At 40.2% G+C, this 19,557-nt stretch overlaps 1 protein-coding gene and 1 long non-coding RNA gene across 7 annotated transcripts in view; both read right to left on the bottom strand.

Annotated features, from left to right (window-relative positions):
• Nucleotides 1-19,557, bottom strand: part of ADAMTSL1 (ADAMTS like 1) — a 399,489-nt gene that overhangs the window by 357,365 nt on the left and 22,567 nt on the right. The gene's annotated exons all lie outside the window — the stretch shown is intronic.
• LOC135406783 (uncharacterized) lies at nt 14,342-19,135 on the bottom strand. Its single transcript, XR_010426474.1, has 3 exons — nt 18,186-19,135; nt 17,905-18,064; nt 14,342-16,336 (listed from the first exon to the last, which is right to left on the bottom strand). It is a non-coding gene; the product is annotated as an uncharacterized LOC135406783 (long non-coding RNA).

Here is a 19,557-nt window from a genome sequence, read left to right as displayed (position 1 = left end):
ACCAGTTCCCTGAAAAACTTTTCTACTACTTAGCTTTCAGACACCTCTGTTTCTGAAATGAAAAATTGTCTTTAGTTGCACTAAGGCTCATTATGCTAGGTATTTCAAGCTGTCCATACTTTTTGATTATTCTAAAAACTGAAGATGAAAGTCTCATACTTCAGATGACCTTATGTTACCATAAGTGCTTTTCTCTTTTGTTATTCCAAGTGCCTTCCAAACCAAAACTGTCAGCAGAGTATGACACCACAATCTAACAGACATTCTTCATACAAATAGTACTCCTTAGAAAAACCTGTAAAAGTAGGCACGTGTGCGCACACACACAAGGGATTGCTGCAAGGTTTTATGCTTGTGCCATTCCTATTTATGTCTGATATGACAAAGGTGGGTATATAAAAATGCTATGCACTGTTTTGAGAGCATATACTGCTAAGGTACTAGCAACACGTATTAGCAGATAACTTAAGACTTACTGAGAGCAATCTGTATCTTTGCCTGGACATGCAGAGTGGTCAGGCAGAATGAGGATGTACAGGCATCACCCACAAGAACACTTTGCAACTGCTGGCCAACTAAAAGTACAGATAGCTTCCAATGTGGGACTACAAACTGCACCACAGCATGTTCCTCACTTTGGAAAAAAAAAGTTACATTAGGATGACACAAGAAGAACATAATGAATACACCAGGAGCACTTACAGATAATTTCCAGTGGCTTCTGCCAGTTCCAAGAAAACAGAGTTAAAGTTATGTGCTCATATACATAACTCTTCATTTCCTCATCAAGCATTTGCTGAACTCATTATCCTGGGAAATCACATGGTATTAACCCATAGCCTTAAACATTTTCATTTATGCTACATTTTACTTAAATCTACAGTTATTAAGTGTAAAAAAAATATACATTTTCCATCAGAAATAAAACGCCTTTTCAGGGCAATTTTTTGCTCTGTAGGGAACCTAGGGTCAAGTAACAAAGGGAAAAACATCACTGGAACGGTGAGTACTTTATACTTACATTTGCTCAAGTGATCAGTTAAGCAATGTAAAATAAACTTGTTTCTTCTATGTTAAAACAAGTATTAGCATTGTTTGTTTTTCCCCTTTAAAATTATTGTACATTTTCAAATGCAGAAATTGCAACTTTTGGATAAATCAATTGAAATTCTTTGAACTATCAATGGAAAGAAGTGATATTTTTCAAACACTGATATTTTTCAAATGGGTTTTCATATGTAAAAGAACTTACAAAAATCAGTGTTTTAAGTCTGTCTTTCTGTATGTCAAAGAAGACATATGAAGATGGTAAAACAGAAGAAATTACTCAAAACAGAGAACATGTAAATGATGGACTATGAAATACTGCTGTGTATTAATCATACACTTATGTAGGAGTCACTTTATAGCCAAGCATGAACAAAACTCTCTGGTGATTTCCACTCTGTTTATATTGTCCAAAATTATCATGCCTATATAGTGATTGTTAGTGACAGACCTCTTTTTAAGAGTAGTGTATCACTTCATATACCACTTTGCTCTTGTTTAACTGCATCTAAAATATATTTTCATATCAATGGTAATTCTCTCCCCTCTTAGGGAATATAAATTCTTTGTCAGACTTTTTACATTTTTAATTTAGATAGTGCTAGCATTTCTAATGAAAATACTTATCTCATTCCTGAAAATTTCACTGTTTAACTGAAGCTGACGAGTGAGCAGACCATCTTGTTCTTTTCCTTATTTGGAGAAGAACACGCTCATCCAACCAGGGAAGCTGAATACTGTATTCCATAGTGAGACAAACACTTTGCCAACAAATACTTCTCTAGGTTCACCAAGAATTATATGCCCTCCGAGACATTAATTCCTCTCATTTCTCTGTGCTAGAGACAGTTCAAGCAGCAGTTCTAAAAACAAGATTCTCTCACTTTGCACTATACATTTTTGTTTACATTGACTTGCTACCATTCATATGAAGAAGAAATATGCTGTTCAAATGTTCATCCACTTATATTCCAGCCTGCCTCAAATTTACAGTGTTTTAACAGTTGTTTTCGATATACTTCAGGAAAAAAAATAGTTTACACATTTAGCCCAGCTTGAAAACACACAAATGTAGATTTCAGCAGGCATTTTGGAGGATTTATGACTAACTAGAGAAGAAAGAGGGACAAGGCTTCGACTGTCCATCTTAATTGCAGACAAATAAATACCTTCACACCCTATTTAATTTCTTTTTTCCTGAAAAATATGAGACCACTTGACCAATGTATTTCTTTGTTAGGATACCATAATATCAGATCATTGATTCCAACTTCTTAGCTACACTGAGGAGATGACAGAACTGCTCAGACTATATTGTAAATCAATGTGAAGACTTTAAGGAAACTAAGTGCCATCACAACAGATATCATTCCTCTGCTCACTGGTCTAAAGGCATGTGATTTAAAGTTTACTTAATTTCAGTTTTTAAAAATCCATTCCCTGACTTAGGTATACTTGTAAGCAGCACATAAGATAGTGAATAGGAATTGGCCTTTAGTGGGGTTATAGCAGTGGTGCAGAAAGAAATGGCAACAGCTGTTACCTATCTGGACCTGTGCAAAGCATTTGACACTGTCACACAAAACATCCTGGTTTCTAAAATAGACACGTATGGATTTGACGGATGGACCACTCATCATCATCATCATGGCTAGGCTTCGCGAATGAAGATTTGGGAAGGGCTCTACCCATGTTTGTTGCAAGCGCGTTGGTGGTTAAAAAGGCCAGTACGAGATAGACATGACCGGTTGCAAAAGGCACAGCAGAAAGACTCCTTAGATGGTAAATTCTGCAAGACACGAATCTTTCTGCGTTGTCTTTTCTCCTCAAGAGTGATCCTGTGTGCGTTCTCAAAGGCATCAGCAGTGTTATAAATAGTGTGTCTCCAGACCTCCCGATTGGAGGCCAGAGTAGACCAGTTATGGTGATCAATATGGCCAAGGCTGAGATGTTGTTTCAGGGAGTCCTTGTATCTTCTCTTCGGGGCTCCTCTCTTGCGGCAGCCGGTGGCAAGTTCACCATAAAGCAGGATCTTAGGGAGGCGGTGGTCCTTCATCCTTGAGACATGCCCTGCCCAACGCAGCTGTGTTCTCAGTAACATGGCCTCAATACTTGTGACTGCTGCTTGTTCTAGAACAGATGTATTGGTCACATAATCTGACCAGTGGATGTTTAGGATTGTACAGAGACAGCGTTGATGGAGGTGTTCTAGGAGGCGCAGGTGGTGGCGGTAGATGACCCATGATTCAGATCCATATAAGAGAGTAGACAGCACTATGGCTCTGTAAACACTGATCTTTGTACTTTTCTTCAAGTGTTTATTTCTCCAAACTCTTTTGTGGAGTCTTCCAAAAGCACTGTATGCCTTTGCTAACCTGTTGTCTCTCTCTCCGTCAATCTTACCATCCGAGGAGATGAGGCTACCCAGGTAATTAAACTGCTGGACTGATTTGAGCTCTGATTGGCCAATGGTGATATGGGGATGGTGGAAGACTTCCTGAGGTGCAGGTTGATAGAGAACTTCTGTCTTCTTTAAGCTGACTTCCAGCCCAAAGAGCTCAGCAGCGTCTGCAAAGCAGGATGTTAAACGCTGCAGAGCTACTTCTGTGTGGGCAACAAGGGCGGCGTCATCAGCATAAAGCAGCTCCCGGACAAGATGATTTAAGGTCTTGGTGTGGGCCTTCAGTTGCCTTAGGTTGAATAGGCTTCCATCAGTACATATCGAATGTAGATACCATCATGATCATCAAGGTCTGCCATGGCCCTTTGGAGCATCATGCTGAAAAAGACTGTGAATAGGGTTGGTGCAAGAACGCAGCCTTGTTTCACACCATTCTTTATTAGAAAGGACTCAGAAAGTGCATTGCCATATCTGACTTGGCCGTGCTGATCCTCATGAAGTGAGATGATCATTTTAAGGAACTTGGGGGGACATCCTAAACGTTCCAAAATCTGCTACAGACCTTTCCTGCTCACAGTATCGAAAGCCTTGGTGAGGTCGACAAAGGTTACATAGAGACCTTTGTTCTGTTCCCTGCACTTCTCTTGCAGTTGTCTGAGAACAAATACTATGTCTGTGGTACTCTGTTGGCTCTGAAACCACATCGGCTTTCGGGTAGAATTCCTTCTGCTATAGCGGGTATTTATTCTGTTCAAGAGTATTCTTGCCAGGATTTTGCCAGCAATGGAGAGCAGAGTAATACTACAGTAATTTGAGCAGTCTGATTTAATACCTTTCTTCTTGTACAAAGTGATGATGATTGCATCACGAAGGTCTGATGGTAGTTCACCTAGTTCCCAACAGCACACCACAAACTCCTGAAATTTAGCATAGAGTGCAAGGCCCCCATGTTTCCAGACTTCCGGTGGAATTCCATCAACCCCAGCTGCCTTGTGGATTTTCACCTGCTGTATGGCCTTGAGGGTTTCTCTTAAAGTGGGGGCAGTATCCAATTCGTATTTCACCGGTTGCTGTGTTATGGACTGAATTGCTGAGTCTTGTACTACACAGTTGGTACTGAAAAGAGTCTGAAAGTGTTCAGACCATTGATTCAGAATGGAGGTTTTGTCTGTTAGAAGCGTTTGCCCATCAGTGCTGAGTAGAGGGCTTTGTACCTGGTATGTAGGTCCGTATGCTGTTTTCAGGGCCTCATAGAATCCTTTGTGATCACCCGTATCTGCACATAATTGAGTTTTTTCAGCTAGACTGATCCACCACTTGTTCTGGATGTCACGGAGTTTCTGTTGGAGTTTGCTTGCATGACAGGATGGCAGTGCAAGGTGTGCTTGGTGGGCAGTTCTCTTCTTCCTCAACAAGTCCTGGATCTCTTGATTGTTTTCATCAAACCAGTCCTTGTTCTTTTTGAGGAAGAACCTTAAGGATTCTTCAGAGGATTGCAGGATGCAATGGATATGATGCCAAATTTTTTCAGGAGAGAAATCTGTAGAATCTGTGGAATGGTTTTTGAGGCTAGTTTGAAGGTTTGCCTGGAATCTGTCTCTTACTGTGGCTGATTGGAGATTGTTAACTTGGAGTCTTCTCCTTGGGATACTGCCCCTTTTAGGTTTGAATTTGAGATTGAAGTTGAGTTTACAGTGCACAAGCCAATGGTCTGTTTGGGATTCTGCGCTGGGCATCACGCAGGTATGGTGGACATCTCTCCATTCCACCAAGACATAGTCAATGAAGCGACAATGCTTAGATCTGGGGTGCATCCAGGTTGTCTTCAGACTATCTTTCTGCTTAAAGATAGTATTAATGATGGTGAGCTGTTGCTCCGCACAGAATTCTAGCAGAAGTCGACCATTATCGTTGCAGTTTCCAACACCATGCTTGCCTAATATTCCTTTCCATGCTTCACAATTCTTACCTACTCTGGCATTGAAATCACCAAGGATAATGATCTTATCGTCTGCAGGCACCTTTTGGGTAAGGCGGTGCAGGTCAGTGTAAAATTTATCTTTTTCAGCAGAGTTGGCTTGGAGAGCTGGGGCATATATACTAAAGAGGACAACATGTTGCTTGTTGTGTGGTGGAAGGCGTAGGGAGATAATGCGATCACAGTGACCTGCTGGCAGATTTTCGAGTTTAGGAACAATAGAGTTTTTGATCTTGAAGCTGACTCCTGAGAGATGTTTTTTGGTTCTGGGCTTACCTGACCAAAAGACTGTGTAACCAGCACCATGTTCTCTGAGGCTGCCTTCCTCATGAAGGCGAACTTCACTGAGAGCAGCAATGTCGATGTTGAGACGAGTCAGTTCATGGGCAATTAGGCCAGAACATCGCTCAGGACGTCCGCTATCCGCAGAATAGAGCATGGTTCTGATATTCCAACATGTTAGAGTTAGTTTAGGTACACCTTTGGAGGCAGGTGCATGCCTTTGTCTTTTGATCTTTGTGCGACCGCATTGGAAGAAGATGCCCGTTGGCCTGTGGTTAACCAACCGGATGAAAGTGGAGATGAGCTTTGTTTAGGCCACCTTTTCTAGGCCCCTCTCCGAGTGGAGCAAGCAGTGCTGTCCTTGAAAAGGTTGCTTGGTTGTTCAGGGTGCTGCCCCAAGAGACTGTCATCTCCGGTCAGTCTCAAATGACCAATATCCTGAACCGCCTGCATGCAGGGTTGGGTCTGCGGCTTCCAGTGCACCTTTCACCTGCCGTTTCGACCCTCACACGTCGCTACAGGACTTTTTGAATGTGGGTAAAGCCTTCAAGCCTGCGTAACGGATTTTTTAGGTGAGATGCAGTATGTGTGGAACTGGACCCACCCTTTAATCCTAAAGTTCATCTGTCAGGGCCAAGCGAGCTTGGACGGTGGCAGCGAGGTCCTCAGGACGTAGGTTTAATTAGAGTGACCTTCTCTTAGATGGATGGCCTTACAGGGCTAAGCGAGCTCCATCTGCCCAGGTTTGGGATTAGATTAGTCCTTCTCCTAGGATGACTGCCAGAAGGCTAACGAGCTCATCCTGCCCGAGAATGTATTGTATCTGGCCCTACGGTTTTGACCTGTCTGGCATGGGCGACCCTACTGAAGGCATGTACCATCGCCAACGTAGCTCGCAACCACATAGGGGTACACAGGTTTCATTCCTATTGGAACGATTTGGGCAAGTCTTTCATTTCCTACTTTACCCACCAGCGAGGCTCCCTCTCTTTCTCTCCTTTCACCTGCAGGGGCTACGGCGGGGGCTGACTGTGGCCGCACCCAGGGGCCGGGGTCCCCAGACCTCCGCACTGCGGTGCGGGGGCTGCCGGTGTCCCCAGACCTCCGCCGCACGTGGCGTGGGGGCTGTTGGTGTCCCTGGACCTCTGCCATATGCGGCGTGGGGGCTGCCGGGGTCCGGACCACTCAGTGGATATGGAACTGGTTGGATGGACACACTCAAAGAGTTGTGGTCAACAACATGATGTCCAAGTTGACAACAGTGAAAAGTGGTGTTCCTCAGGGGTCAGTACTGCGACCAGCACATTTTAACATCTTTGTTGGTGACATGGACAGTGGGATTGAACGCACTGTGAAGAAGTCTGCTGACAACACTAGGCTGTGTGATGAGGTTGACATGCTGAAGGGAAAGGACAGCACCCAGAGGGACACTTTGACAGGCTTGAGGCATGGATCTAAGAGAACCTCATGAAGTTCAGGAAGGCCAAGTGCAAGGTCGTGTAGCTGGGTTGGCACAATCCCAAGCATAAGTACAGGCCAGGTGGAAAACAAATCAAGAGCAGCAGAAGGACTTGGGTGAGTTTGTGGATGATAAACTCAACATGACCCAGAACCATGTCCTGGCAGCCCAGAAAGACAACCATATCCTGGACTGTAATAAAAGCAAAGTGACCAGCAGGTCATTCTCACCTTCTACTTTGCTCTACTCAGGTGGGGAAGACCCCACCTGGAGCACTGTGTCCAACTCTTGGGCTTTCAATACAAGGAATACATGTGTACTTGTTGGAACAAGTACAGAGAAGGGCCACTAAGTTGATCACAGGGCTGGAATATCTGTCCTATGAAGACAGTCTGGGAGAACTGGGGCTGTTCAGCCTGGAGAAGAGAAGACTTTGGGGAGACCTTATAGCACATTACAGCTTCTCAGTGCTGCCAAACACATCTTGTATTTAGGCTAGGAGGGAAAGAGGGGATGGCAGTTGTCTCCTGGTTTGAGTTCCCTTTTATTTTTGTCCTCAAGTTTGATAAAAAAGCAGCAGTGCCAAGCTGTTGTTTCTCCACAACTACAAACCTGGCTATCATGCTTAAGCTTTGGAAAATTCAGTGTAGTTGGCTTGGGATTACTTTTGACCACCACCTCAGAGGTAATTATACAACAAATATGCACCAGGCTCGTAAGATATTTCCCAGTTCATACAAACAAAATCCTGCAGTTAACATCATAGGTTAGCTACTGTTACATGCTGAAAAATCCCAAATTCTTACAGCACAAGGCGCTTTGTGAACATTTCTCATTTTCTAGGGTAACGTTCTCTGAGGGAAGTACTATATATGTACTGACGAATCAAGACAGTAAAGCTGCATTTAACCACCCAGTAAAACAGGTCAAAGCTCCAACTTCATCCAACAGATATGTACTTTTTTTATTACTTATGTTCCTTCATTACATGCTTTCCTTTTGTTAAGTATCATTTAGATCTACTAACACACATTTTTACTTCATGCAGACAATAAAGATCCAGTCAGCTGAATTAAGAGTTCAGAATTTCAGGACAGCAGACTAAAACCAACTTAACACATCTTTAACTGAAAAGAGACCCATGACCATAGAAGAATTTTCATATTGCAAGGAATTTATGGTAAAATCCAAAGGACATCACACACTCTGTGAAATTAATCAATTGCCCTACCCTACAGTTTAGAGATGTTTATTGCAATATCACAGATTCAGAGCACTGATGAGACCACATAACTTAGTTTTGGCATCTGTACTTCGAAACAGACATAGAAAATTTGATAATGATTCAGAGTAAATTGCAAAATTAACTAAGGAAACATTTTGCCTCATGACAAACACTTTCAGTAACCTAGTTTAGTAAGTGAAATAAACATGGATTGTTTAAATTCAATTATAAACGTCTACCTAAGCTTCAATAGTAGGATTCTCTCTGAATGGACAAACAAAGTCTGATACACATAAACAGAAGCCTAGCCACCGTGAACTGGAAATTACTAGAGGATATTCATTATTATTTTATAAATCTAGTTGAATTTTTTTTTTTACCTAAGTATGTAACATAATGAATAACTTTAAAAAATAAGTTTGAGATTATCACTTTTTATTAGTATAACTTCAAAATATTTAAAATTTGTTACCTTTTTATAAGTAGTTGACATTTCAAACCAAAAAGCTTTTATAAAATAGAACAATCACATTTGTTCTGAAAATTTTGAAGTGTGCTTAGAACTTGATCAAAACTTTATAGACACTGAGTTTTAGTTGTTTCAGGTTTGAGGAAACTGTACTGTCTCACAAGAAAAAATAAAAGCACTGTTCAAAAATTCCCAAACAATTATAACCACAACCACCCAAAATGAGAACACACAGTGCTTTCTGGTGATGAGCATCTGAAAAAGACATCCAGAAGCAAAGGTTCTGTTTTCTTTCCTGCAAGCCAGGCAGAAACAAGATTAAAGCATTAGCTCAGAAATGAGTCTCTTGGCTGAGCCACACCACTGAACTCTACAGAGCTTGCAATATGAAAGAAAATTCTCCTTAGACAGAAACATCTCAGCATACTCAAGCATGCTTCACACCAGTATTACCTCATGGCTGCACTCCAGAGCTAAAAGGTTTTGTCCATCAGAGCATACCTGTGAGTAAGTCTGCATGACAGGCTTCTGTAGTATTTTATCTAAATGTGTCAGAAATCTATTACAGTAGTCTGGCTTTATCTCTCACAATTGCTACAGAATTCATGAAGACAGAAGAGGAAGTGCTGATGAGAAGGAATTGCCTTGCATGACCTAAACTTTAAACAGCAAGAGGTAACTCTCTGCCTGGAGCTGTCCCTTCAGAAGATGAAAACACTGTTCCACGGATTAACAGTCAGTCATTCCAGCTTCAGTCTAGCTAACCAAGTTGGAATAACCAAAAAGTTTTCAGAAAGACTTAAATGCAGGCTCTAGATGTCCATCAGGCATTCTGTGGATTTTACCTGAATTTCATGCAGAATTCCCTCAACATTATCTTACCTTTTCTTCGACTTTTGTACATCCCACCTATGAAACGTAGCAGAGATCTGCCCACATATTTTACACATAGGAAGTTCTGTAACACTTCACACAAAAGTCAGAACCAGAAGCATCCTGTTCAATTTCCAGTGTAGGTAAACACAACGAACCAGATCTCAGTATTGGTCACCCCAAGTTCTCCAAAATTACTTTTCACGTCTCCAGAAGTGTTGATGTAAAATTACTGTTATATTCTTTTTTCAGTGGTGACCAGTGACAGGACGAGGGGCAACAGGCACAAACTGGAGCAAAGGAAGTTCCTTCTGAACATCAGGAAAAACTTTATTCTGCAAGGGCGACAGAGCACTGGAACAGGCCGCCCAAAGAGGTTGTGGAGTCTCCTCTGGAGATATTCAAAACCCACCTGGATGTGATTCTGTGCAACCTGCTCTAGGTGAACCTGCTTTAGCAGGAGTGTTGGACTAGATGATCTTCAGAGGCCCCTTCCAACCCCAACCATTCTGTAATTCTGTAATTAAAACTCTTAATGGACGAGATTGATATTTGCTTCACCATCGCTCAATCTTCTCATTTCTCAGGTTTCATCCATCCCTGCCAGTATTGTCCTATATCATTCCCACAAAACAACACTGCAGACAGAGCCAGCAAGAAGCCCTAAAGTAATCAATTTCAATGGGAGATCAAACTCAGTCAGCATTGGATCTGTGTAGGAGAACAATATAGCTCAACATAGCCTTTAATTCCTGTAAATGTCCCCTATTTTCTTTAAAAACCTCATGCAGAACAAACTCTAAATGATCAACACATTACTCAAAATAAATGGCCCTCTGCACCTCTGGTGGGATTGTCTGTTCCCAGTTTGCTCAAGAGACGTGTAAGCTGCTCTGTGCGTTCAAGTTTGGGGGGCGCTCCCTTTGCAGGCTGTTTTGGAGAGTGAGGCAGGGAAGTTGACCACAGATCAGCTAAAGCTTACAGAAATTATTTTAAGAGCTTCTAAAACATATTGGAAGCTTTTAAGGGAACTACACACTGAAGACAGACAACAGCCATCACCTATTCTGAAGAAACAAATGTACGTATACATACACATATTTTGCTTTTGCTTTAACCTCAACTAAAAATGCTGCTACCACCACTGCAGAGATTCTATGAATGTCAAACACACAGACATATTCAAAGAATATTAGTTAAATGCATAAGATAATTTGCCACCAAGGGATATGGAGATCCATTGGCACAGCGTACTAGAAGCCTTATAATAAAAAAAAAATATTGTTTACTTGTATTGCGTACATATTATGTCTTGGCTTTCATTATTTCCTAATGTCAGAAATCAAAACTCTGGGTTTGATGGATTGCTGTTTTCACCCATCTTTAGATTCTTATATCCTAGTCAGATGGCACCCTGACTGAAAATCTACTCTTTCTCAAATTGTGAAGGATTTTTTCAGAAAACATTCATGGGAAATGAAGCAAAGCTCTAATATTCAAGACAGCCTATTGCTGGTGTTCTCAAAAAGTCTGCTTCAGAACTACCTGAATGCTGCATTCACTTTTGTAGTCTCCTGGCTGGCAAGCAAGGAAGCCCACAGCTTAGTAGGCTAACTGCGGCCATTAATATTTCCGCTTTGTTCCTCAGCAGCTGCTGCAAGTAAACCTGAACAGGTGTTCATCCAAACAGTGTTTTTCATCTACTAGTTACACAAAGTGACACCTTAACAACACAGCCTGCCCCAGACCTCCGCACGTCTCTCCGCATGTCTCTAACATAGAGGCGTGCATTACAGGGATGGTGTGCATATACAGGGAGAATTACGGAAAAGTCAGAAAAACATACTATCAACTTACTGGCAGATGCTGTCACACATTATTTACTGTTGTATCATCAGAGCATAAAATGATTAGCTTAATTTTGTATCAGCATTTGAAAACGACAGCTTACTTACTTTCATCCTTAGTGCCCTCCCCATAAATGTTATTTTTAGATGGTATTGGTATTTACATTGGGTTTGACCGCCTGTACCTTGGTGGTAATTATTCAAAAATAAAACCAAAATATTTAAATTGTGATGGACTGTACTGCAGAGATGAAATATTTCAAAACAGAAATAACATTTTACAGTTGTAAGATACATTTTGGCTAATGTTCTCTTGAAAACTTTACAAAACCAAAAGGCCACTCTCTGTACTTAGTCTGCAAAAGTCTGTGCTCATAAACTAAGACTTAGCACAGACTATGTCTAGCCACAGTCTCACAAATCCAGAAATCTGTTCACACAAACATCAGAACTGTTGATGCATTGTTCACCTGTGACCTTGTGATAATTCCTTAAGATGTAGTCTTTAATTAGACTACGTGCTTATCCACAGATTCCTTGCCTCATTTACTACACTGACAAACAACTGCAGAAGCAACTTGGTCTGTAACTTGCCTCTACATTTACATGACAAAATGAGATCAGTGGTCTTAGAAGACTGTGGGCATTATCAGGGGAGCTATTATTTCTAAAATATCAACATTCAGATCTGCTAATATCCTTGATCAGAATATTTTAAACATTTTCCTCAAACTTTAAACCAACTTAAAGTAGAATATAGATAGAAAGAAAGTCACTGTCATCATGATTTAACACAATTTACCTTACTCTCATACTATTGTGGATAAGGCTATCACAAAAATGGTAGAGTAACCTTAGTAGGTGGATTACTGTCAATAAATATACAGAAGCACGCAAGTTCCCTCTCAAATGAAAAGAGCTGAATGTGATGAGAATAACTCTGGACAACAATAATAAACTGCCAAAATGTAGTCTTTCTAAATCACTATCTTGTGCTATAAAAAGAAGAGGACCTCACAGAGGAAAGATATTCCTAAGATAGGTAAAAGCTTCTGTCACGGTTAAGAACTGTTGTAAGATCAGCCTATGATCTCCAAAGGTGGTAATATAAGAATCAGACTGCAATTTGAATAATACTGTGAGAACACCAGACAGTGCCATGACTATTGTATTTGGGTTTTTTATCTTCTATCCTATGTTGCTGTTAGGCTTCTCTTACTGTTAGTTTAATTACAGTAGAATTGAAAGCTTATACTGCTTTTGCTATATTGACTGCTTTAAAGTCTGCAATGTTCATATTTGTATATGTTCCGTTCGAGCACCTGCCAGTTTAAAGGTAAACTGGCAGGGGAAATGAACCCAACTCAAAAGAGAGATTATAAGTCAGAATAACAATTTAATAAAATAATACAATAAGTACGATTATACAGACAAACAATTGGTTTTAACCCACAAAACCCAAATGTATAACCCAGCATCCTGGGGCATGAACAGAGTGGTGTTCTTTGGGCCCCCTGAGTTCAAAGTTAAAGGAGAGGGAAAAACCTGTGGGTGAGAGTGCTGTTGCAGTCTGTCAAGAGTGGTGATTGCAGTCTGGTTGAAAAGTGGTGGTTGCAGTCTGGTTGAGAGTAGTGGTCTGCAGTCTTCCTCTGGATTCCACGAGTGGTTAGAAAAGTCCCAAGACCCCAAGATTATATATCCTCCAGTTCAGGCAGGAATGCCTAGTACCTCCCTCAGGGTGGGGAGTTCCACAATGGGTGTGAGGACAGGAGCATCCTCTTATGTCACAGGCCTCTTAACACCCAGTTTATAGCCTGAGGAGTCAGGCTGCTCTGGGCAGATGGTGTAAATGGTCTATTGATAACAGTTTCTGTGAAATGGCATGGAAGGCTATAGAATACACAGTTTTGGGTTACACCCATACAGTGATGAACTGGTCCCAGCTGTTCTAACTAGGACAGAGAAGTTTAACAACATTTTGCAAACACCGTTTGGAATATCTGCGTCTCTTTGGCTACTGCATCTTGTGAAAGGGATGGTTTGGTGGGGAAATCCGTATAGGATTTCATGTCATTGTGAGATCAAATTTATCTACCTCATGCATCTAAAATACTTTGTCATCCAGTGTCATCTAGGAGTGTGTGAATGCTGAGTTTCACAGAAGAGTCCTGTGTTAGGACGGAAAGGGGGGTGAGAAGGTGGCTGCAGCACTGCAACAGCACTGGTTCTGTGGACCTTCCCATGGCACTCTGAGACATGACTTGCATCTTGCCTGCAGTCTTTGAGACAAAGTGGTCTCAAACCCCATCATTAGTGGGATGATTTGTTTAGATCGCTTAAATGGTTTGCTTAGATTGCTTCCTAGCTTTATTGTAATACAGCTGTTCTCTTGGTGTCCACATACACATACAGGCACATATACAGGAGTGCACCTAACCCAATACATGAGGATGCTTTTATCCATGGAGGCAAGAGGTACCTGCACTAGCACTCCATGAGGTAAAGATGATTGAGTGCAGTCTGGGGCAGACTGTGGCAGGATGACCTGTCCTCCGATAAGGCCTGGAATCTGTCCAGAGAGTACAAGCTCTCTGCGATGAACTACTGGCACTGCCAGGGTGCTGTCTGGTGTTGCATTCAGACACAGCCTGCTTCTGGTAAGCTCCTAACTGGCCTATAGATCTATAACTGGCAGTTAATCACTGTATGTTATAAAAGCTCAAGTTCCTCTCACACAGTCAAGATGCAGGAATTCCAAGATTTGGGTTTCCTGTGAGATTGTCATCGGACAGAGAGTCACACTTCATCGGCTCACAAAGCACAAACAAACAGGGTTTGTCAAGAAACATCTATGATGTCGGTTCAGGTCCTGCATATGGCCTTTTTAAAAGATCCACATACAATCCAAGGTGGAAAAACAACGTGATCCCTACTCACATAAGGGAAGGTTAATCTGCAGAATTGTTGAATGGTTTAGACTCTGCTTTGCAGAAACTGCAGGGAATCATCATGTCATCTAGACCTCTGGGACTGGACAATCCTGTTCATCTGTTCCAGCCCACAAACTATAAACACAAACTGTCCAGCTAAACAGTGGGATTGAAACCCCTGCAAGTCAAATGGAAAGAACTGTTTCAAGTTCTGCTGACCATCTCCATCATGGTCAGAGCTGTTGGCAAAGAACCCTGGATTTGCTACCCAGAGGGAAGAAAGCCTCTGTTACAAACTGTTAAAATTATGTTTAAACTATTTTTCTGTGTGTATTGTCTAATACCACTGATAAGTATGGATCGCGTTTAAAACCAAAATTTACATTTGATTTTAGTAAAAATGCATCCAATATTTTTCATGAAAGTGAGTGCTGGATTTGCACTATGGCTGAAATTTGGCAACAAGTTTAAATTCTCCACTGGATGATTCCTGAGAATGTCTCATTAGGTTTACAGAGATAACATCTATAAACTTACTTCATAGTTACCAACTGGACCTGGATAAAACAACTGTTTCTATTAGTGACATACATAATTAGTGTTTGTGTAATAGCTCATTATATGACCTAATGCTGTAGGTGTTGGTCATCCCTTTGGTATAATGCTAGGTATAAGTGGTAGAGATTGGATAAGATTGAGTTTTGTCCATCCCTAAAGGGGGGACTGATGCCTCAGAGCTTTTTGGATTTTTTAACTTTTGTAGATTTTAGAAGTAGTTGTGGAGTAAATGTAGATTTTAATGTAGCTGTATTATATCCCTTACCCTGAAGCATAATAGTTACACACACCCAACCTTATTACGCCATTTCATATCAATCCCTCTAAATTCCGTTAGCATGTTTAGTCTTCTTTTCAAGATAGAACTGTAGAAAAGCACTCTAGGCCTGGACCAGAAGGTATCACACAGACAGTGACCTTCAAGCCCAGAACTCTGGAGGAGCTCCAAGGACTATACATGCTGCAAAGAAGAAAAAGATGAGGAAGAAGGGGTCCCAAACGCCCCCAGACCCAATTCCCAAAGGGGCGTGTCAGGGGGCAGAACTGGGGGTGGACAGATCTGGGATTGGATGGACCTTATTATAAAATCATATAACCACTGTATGGACACGTATGCATTATGTGTATTCCCTGGGCCTGTAGGCTGATTAAAGGACCTACTCTCTTTATCTTATCTTGGCCTCTTTTTCTCTGCAGTCTCTCTTTAGGCAACACCACTGATCTGAATGGGACAAGGTGGGTGTAATATGAGGAAAAGTTAAGGAAATGCTGGATTAAGAAGAACTTTGGCATAATTCAGTGGAATAACTGATCAGTTCTTAAAGAAAAAATAAAAACCTGGGATTAGCCTGAAAAAAATATTTGCACTATGTAAATGATTCACAGTCCTATCTATATTGCCTTAAAGTGCTTAACCTAACCAAAAAGTTGTTTCATCTATGTTTCCAGAACTCATCGATTCTTAGTAAAAAATGTCTGCCTCTGAAAATAAAATTTTGACATCTTGCATATTTTTAATCTTTCTAATTTTTTTTATTTTTTTTTTAATTTAGTAAGCCTGTTCTGGTTTATCCAGTTGCTTGTGTGGGGTATTAACTGCAGTTTGTAAGGTAGGTTTTTACAGAACTCAGGTTAGATGTCAAATTCTATTTAGGTCTTCAAAAGAGTCATGCTTCTTCAGAGCTTGGATCCAATCCCTGAGAAAAGAACACTCTTACTTACGCTCTTAACTTGTGATTAAAGTGTGCACATGGGTGTCATAGATGTTCTACCAAAAAAAAAAAAAAGATCTTTACTTAATTCAACTTCTGCTTCCATTTTCAACAAATGACATATGCAGTAAAGGACAATTAGAATCTCTGTCAAAATGTTGCAACAAATGATTAATTACTGCAGGTAAGAAAACATAACATTATTACTTCTCTGTGTTAAAAGATTGCTGCATTCTTAACTTTCTGATTCCTGCTTGTACTGACTTGTTGCCGTTTCGCCAATGGAGATTACATGCTCTGTTGATAAGAACTGCAACACACAGTACACACCTTCCATGCCACAGAAGGCTAGGGTATGTGAACTGTTTTTCTACTATCAGCAATAACTACCAGTTGTGCTTCATATATTAAGAACTGTCAAAGAAGTACCAAATTAAAAAAAAACAAGGAGTAACACGAGTGTACTTGCAGTAGATTACACAAATAGTCCACTCACACTTTTCCTCACAGCTAACAGCTAGCAGAAAGTTGAGGACGTGGTTCTGATTTGAATAATGAATTTTTGTCAGCTTGTATTACCAGCCCTTTGTTTTCATTTTGCCAAAAAAAAAAACACTGTTGAGAACCTTATTCTTAAGTTCATTGCATCAATTCACCTCTTGTGAAAGCCATTTTATGTACAGAACTTATTGTAAGTGGAATACAACGATTTCCCAGATAACCTTTTGCAGTTCATGCTTTTTACTACGATCTTATGTGAACCATGCATTCTTCATCCTGTGTCAATGATTAAACCAAGTCATTTTTCTCTGCAATTTTTTCCATGGTGCTTTCTGTTGTCAGTTCTGTTACCTCCCTGAAAGAGTATTTATGCCAATTAGCCAAACAAATGGAAAGGCTGCTACATTGCTAGCCAAGACTCTCAATGGTACTTCAGCGGGCCCCGAAGTGTACTTTTTATAGTGTTTCTCCCACCGATGGACACGTTTGAAATCAATTTTCTGGAGTGATATAGTTACATTGCACAGATTTGCTCACCATATGGGCAGTCATACTTCTTGATGAAAAATGGTATACGCTAGCTATATAATCAAAAGGAAGCTATACGGATTCCAAGGGGTAAGGAAATTTTAGCATTTGATTTGACTGAACCACACATTCATCGCCCTCAGAGATATGTACTCTGCCAGTGTAAAGTTGCTTCTCCACATAAATCCATAAATAATTATTTAAACTGCATATGACCTGTCTCTGCCAATCTTCCTTCCCTTGTCCTCTAATTCCTGCCAGAGTTACCTGACTTGCTAATGAAGACAAAAATATATTCATACATCTGTCGTATCTACTGCCACATTTAAAGGCTCCTGATTACCTTCTAGTGCTTCCTCCCAGGTTTGAAATTTCTTAGACATGGTATACACATCATATTTTATGAACTGCTACTGTCCTTGGGATTTCCTTCCCTCTGGTATAAGTTCCTGCCACAGTCGGTAATCTTGTCACATGCATGCTCATTCATATACTTAGCCCATGGAATGTGGTTTCTATCAGAGAAAAATGCAATTATACAGCTATAACTATCTATGCTCTTGTTAGAGTAGGTAACAAGCTAGCTATTACTAACCTGGTGTAAGAAAGACATTGAGAAAATAAGGATAGTCTTCTCCTGCGGTCGAAAAATTAATATCACCATTAACACAGGTATCCATCTGTGTAAAGGGACTACTGAAATGGTCAGTCCCCTGAAGATAAGCTCAAAAAATTTCTTCTGCTTGAAGAGTGATCTTCTCGTACAGTGGAGAGAGAAAAGAAAGGGAAGAAAAGGAAGAAGTCATCCTAATATAACCATTTTTTTAATAAAAGTAATTTAAAATATCAATATTATCTTGACCAATAACTGCTTACCCACTGTTCAAGTCATAGCAAGTGGATTTGAAGAATGCAACATTTCACTTTTGCCCAGAGCAAAACAGTCAAAAGGCTAGGCTCTTCAGACAGACCTTAAAAATAATGGTTTTGATAATATAATTTTAACAGGTTAAAACATGACCTTAAGTACTAGTTAGCGAGAACTGATTACTATTCAGAATATAGACATAGCAATTTTTTTCTTTTTTAATGACTGAATCTGATTTGAGACTTCAAAGTCAATGTGAGAAAGAACCTTTCCCTTCTAAGGAATTAATACAACAGGTAAAATGTATTCATGATTACAGCTCATGCCACCTGTTAGCTCAAAAATTTCAGAATATTTTTTTTTCCTATCAGAAAAAAAACCCAAAACATGATCATTTGAAATTTAAACAGACCAGATTCAGATTGCTGTGATGCTTACAAAACAGTTGAGTGCCCTCTGCACCAGCCTGTGGCCTCACAAGCTGCCACCAGGTCACAGATTTAAAGTGGTTAATCGCAAAGATGCCAGAAGTTAACCTGCATGTGCTAAATTAGGAAGGCAGTATTCCTAAGCTTACCGTATACTGAAGAGAGCAAAATAGGCACTTTCAGAAAACAATTTCCACGTTCCATAAGGTGCGTAAACCCACATGCTTCTGACATAACAGGGAGCCTAGAAAATTCTTTCCCAGTTTGAGAATTAACCAAAATGAATGACCATTCCATCACGGCTTCCTTCTTTAGCAACAAAGAACCATACTATAAGACTTTGCAATAGCAGTTATCAGTGACAGCTTACAAATGAACAGGAGAAAGAGATTTCAAACTCCTCACTGTGCACATCTTTCTCATCCCTCTGGCTACTCTGTAATGGGTGCTCTTCTTTCTCTTACTATGAAACAAGAGAACCATTCCAGATGTGGAAAACTCTCAAAATAAAAGTATTGGTAAACCAAAGTTTTTAAATTTATATAAAATGTTTTTGACAAACAGATATTAGGTAAAAATTGAAAATATGATAGATAGGAACCTCTGGTTAACTCATTTTTTATGAAGAACATGTAAATAAAGATGCATTTTGTTTAACTGATAAGATCTTAGATTCCAAGTAATCTCTCATCCACTTATAATCAATGTTAGGCATTTATAGCAACTTTTTAATAAGAGTGGAAAATCCATTTGAACAAAGAAAATCTATCATGTAAGGACAATTAAGACTAAAATCCATACTGGCCTTACACAGAACATGATGTTAATGATTGCTTTAAGAAAATGTTTTTTTCCTGTGAAATGAAGAAAATCGTATCTGTGTTTATGTTATATATCATGAGTCATAAGACAGTATTGATTAAATTAATGACTTCTATTCCTTTTGAAATGT

This window comes from Pseudopipra pipra, chromosome Z (genome assembly GCF_036250125.1).
Source record: "Pseudopipra pipra isolate bDixPip1 chromosome Z, bDixPip1.hap1, whole genome shotgun sequence".
In the NCBI taxonomy this organism is placed as follows: Eukaryota; Metazoa; Chordata; class Aves; order Passeriformes; family Pipridae; genus Pseudopipra; species Pseudopipra pipra.
The sequence above is the reverse complement of the archived record's forward strand: the minus strand, read 5'-3'. Positions and strand labels throughout refer to the sequence as shown.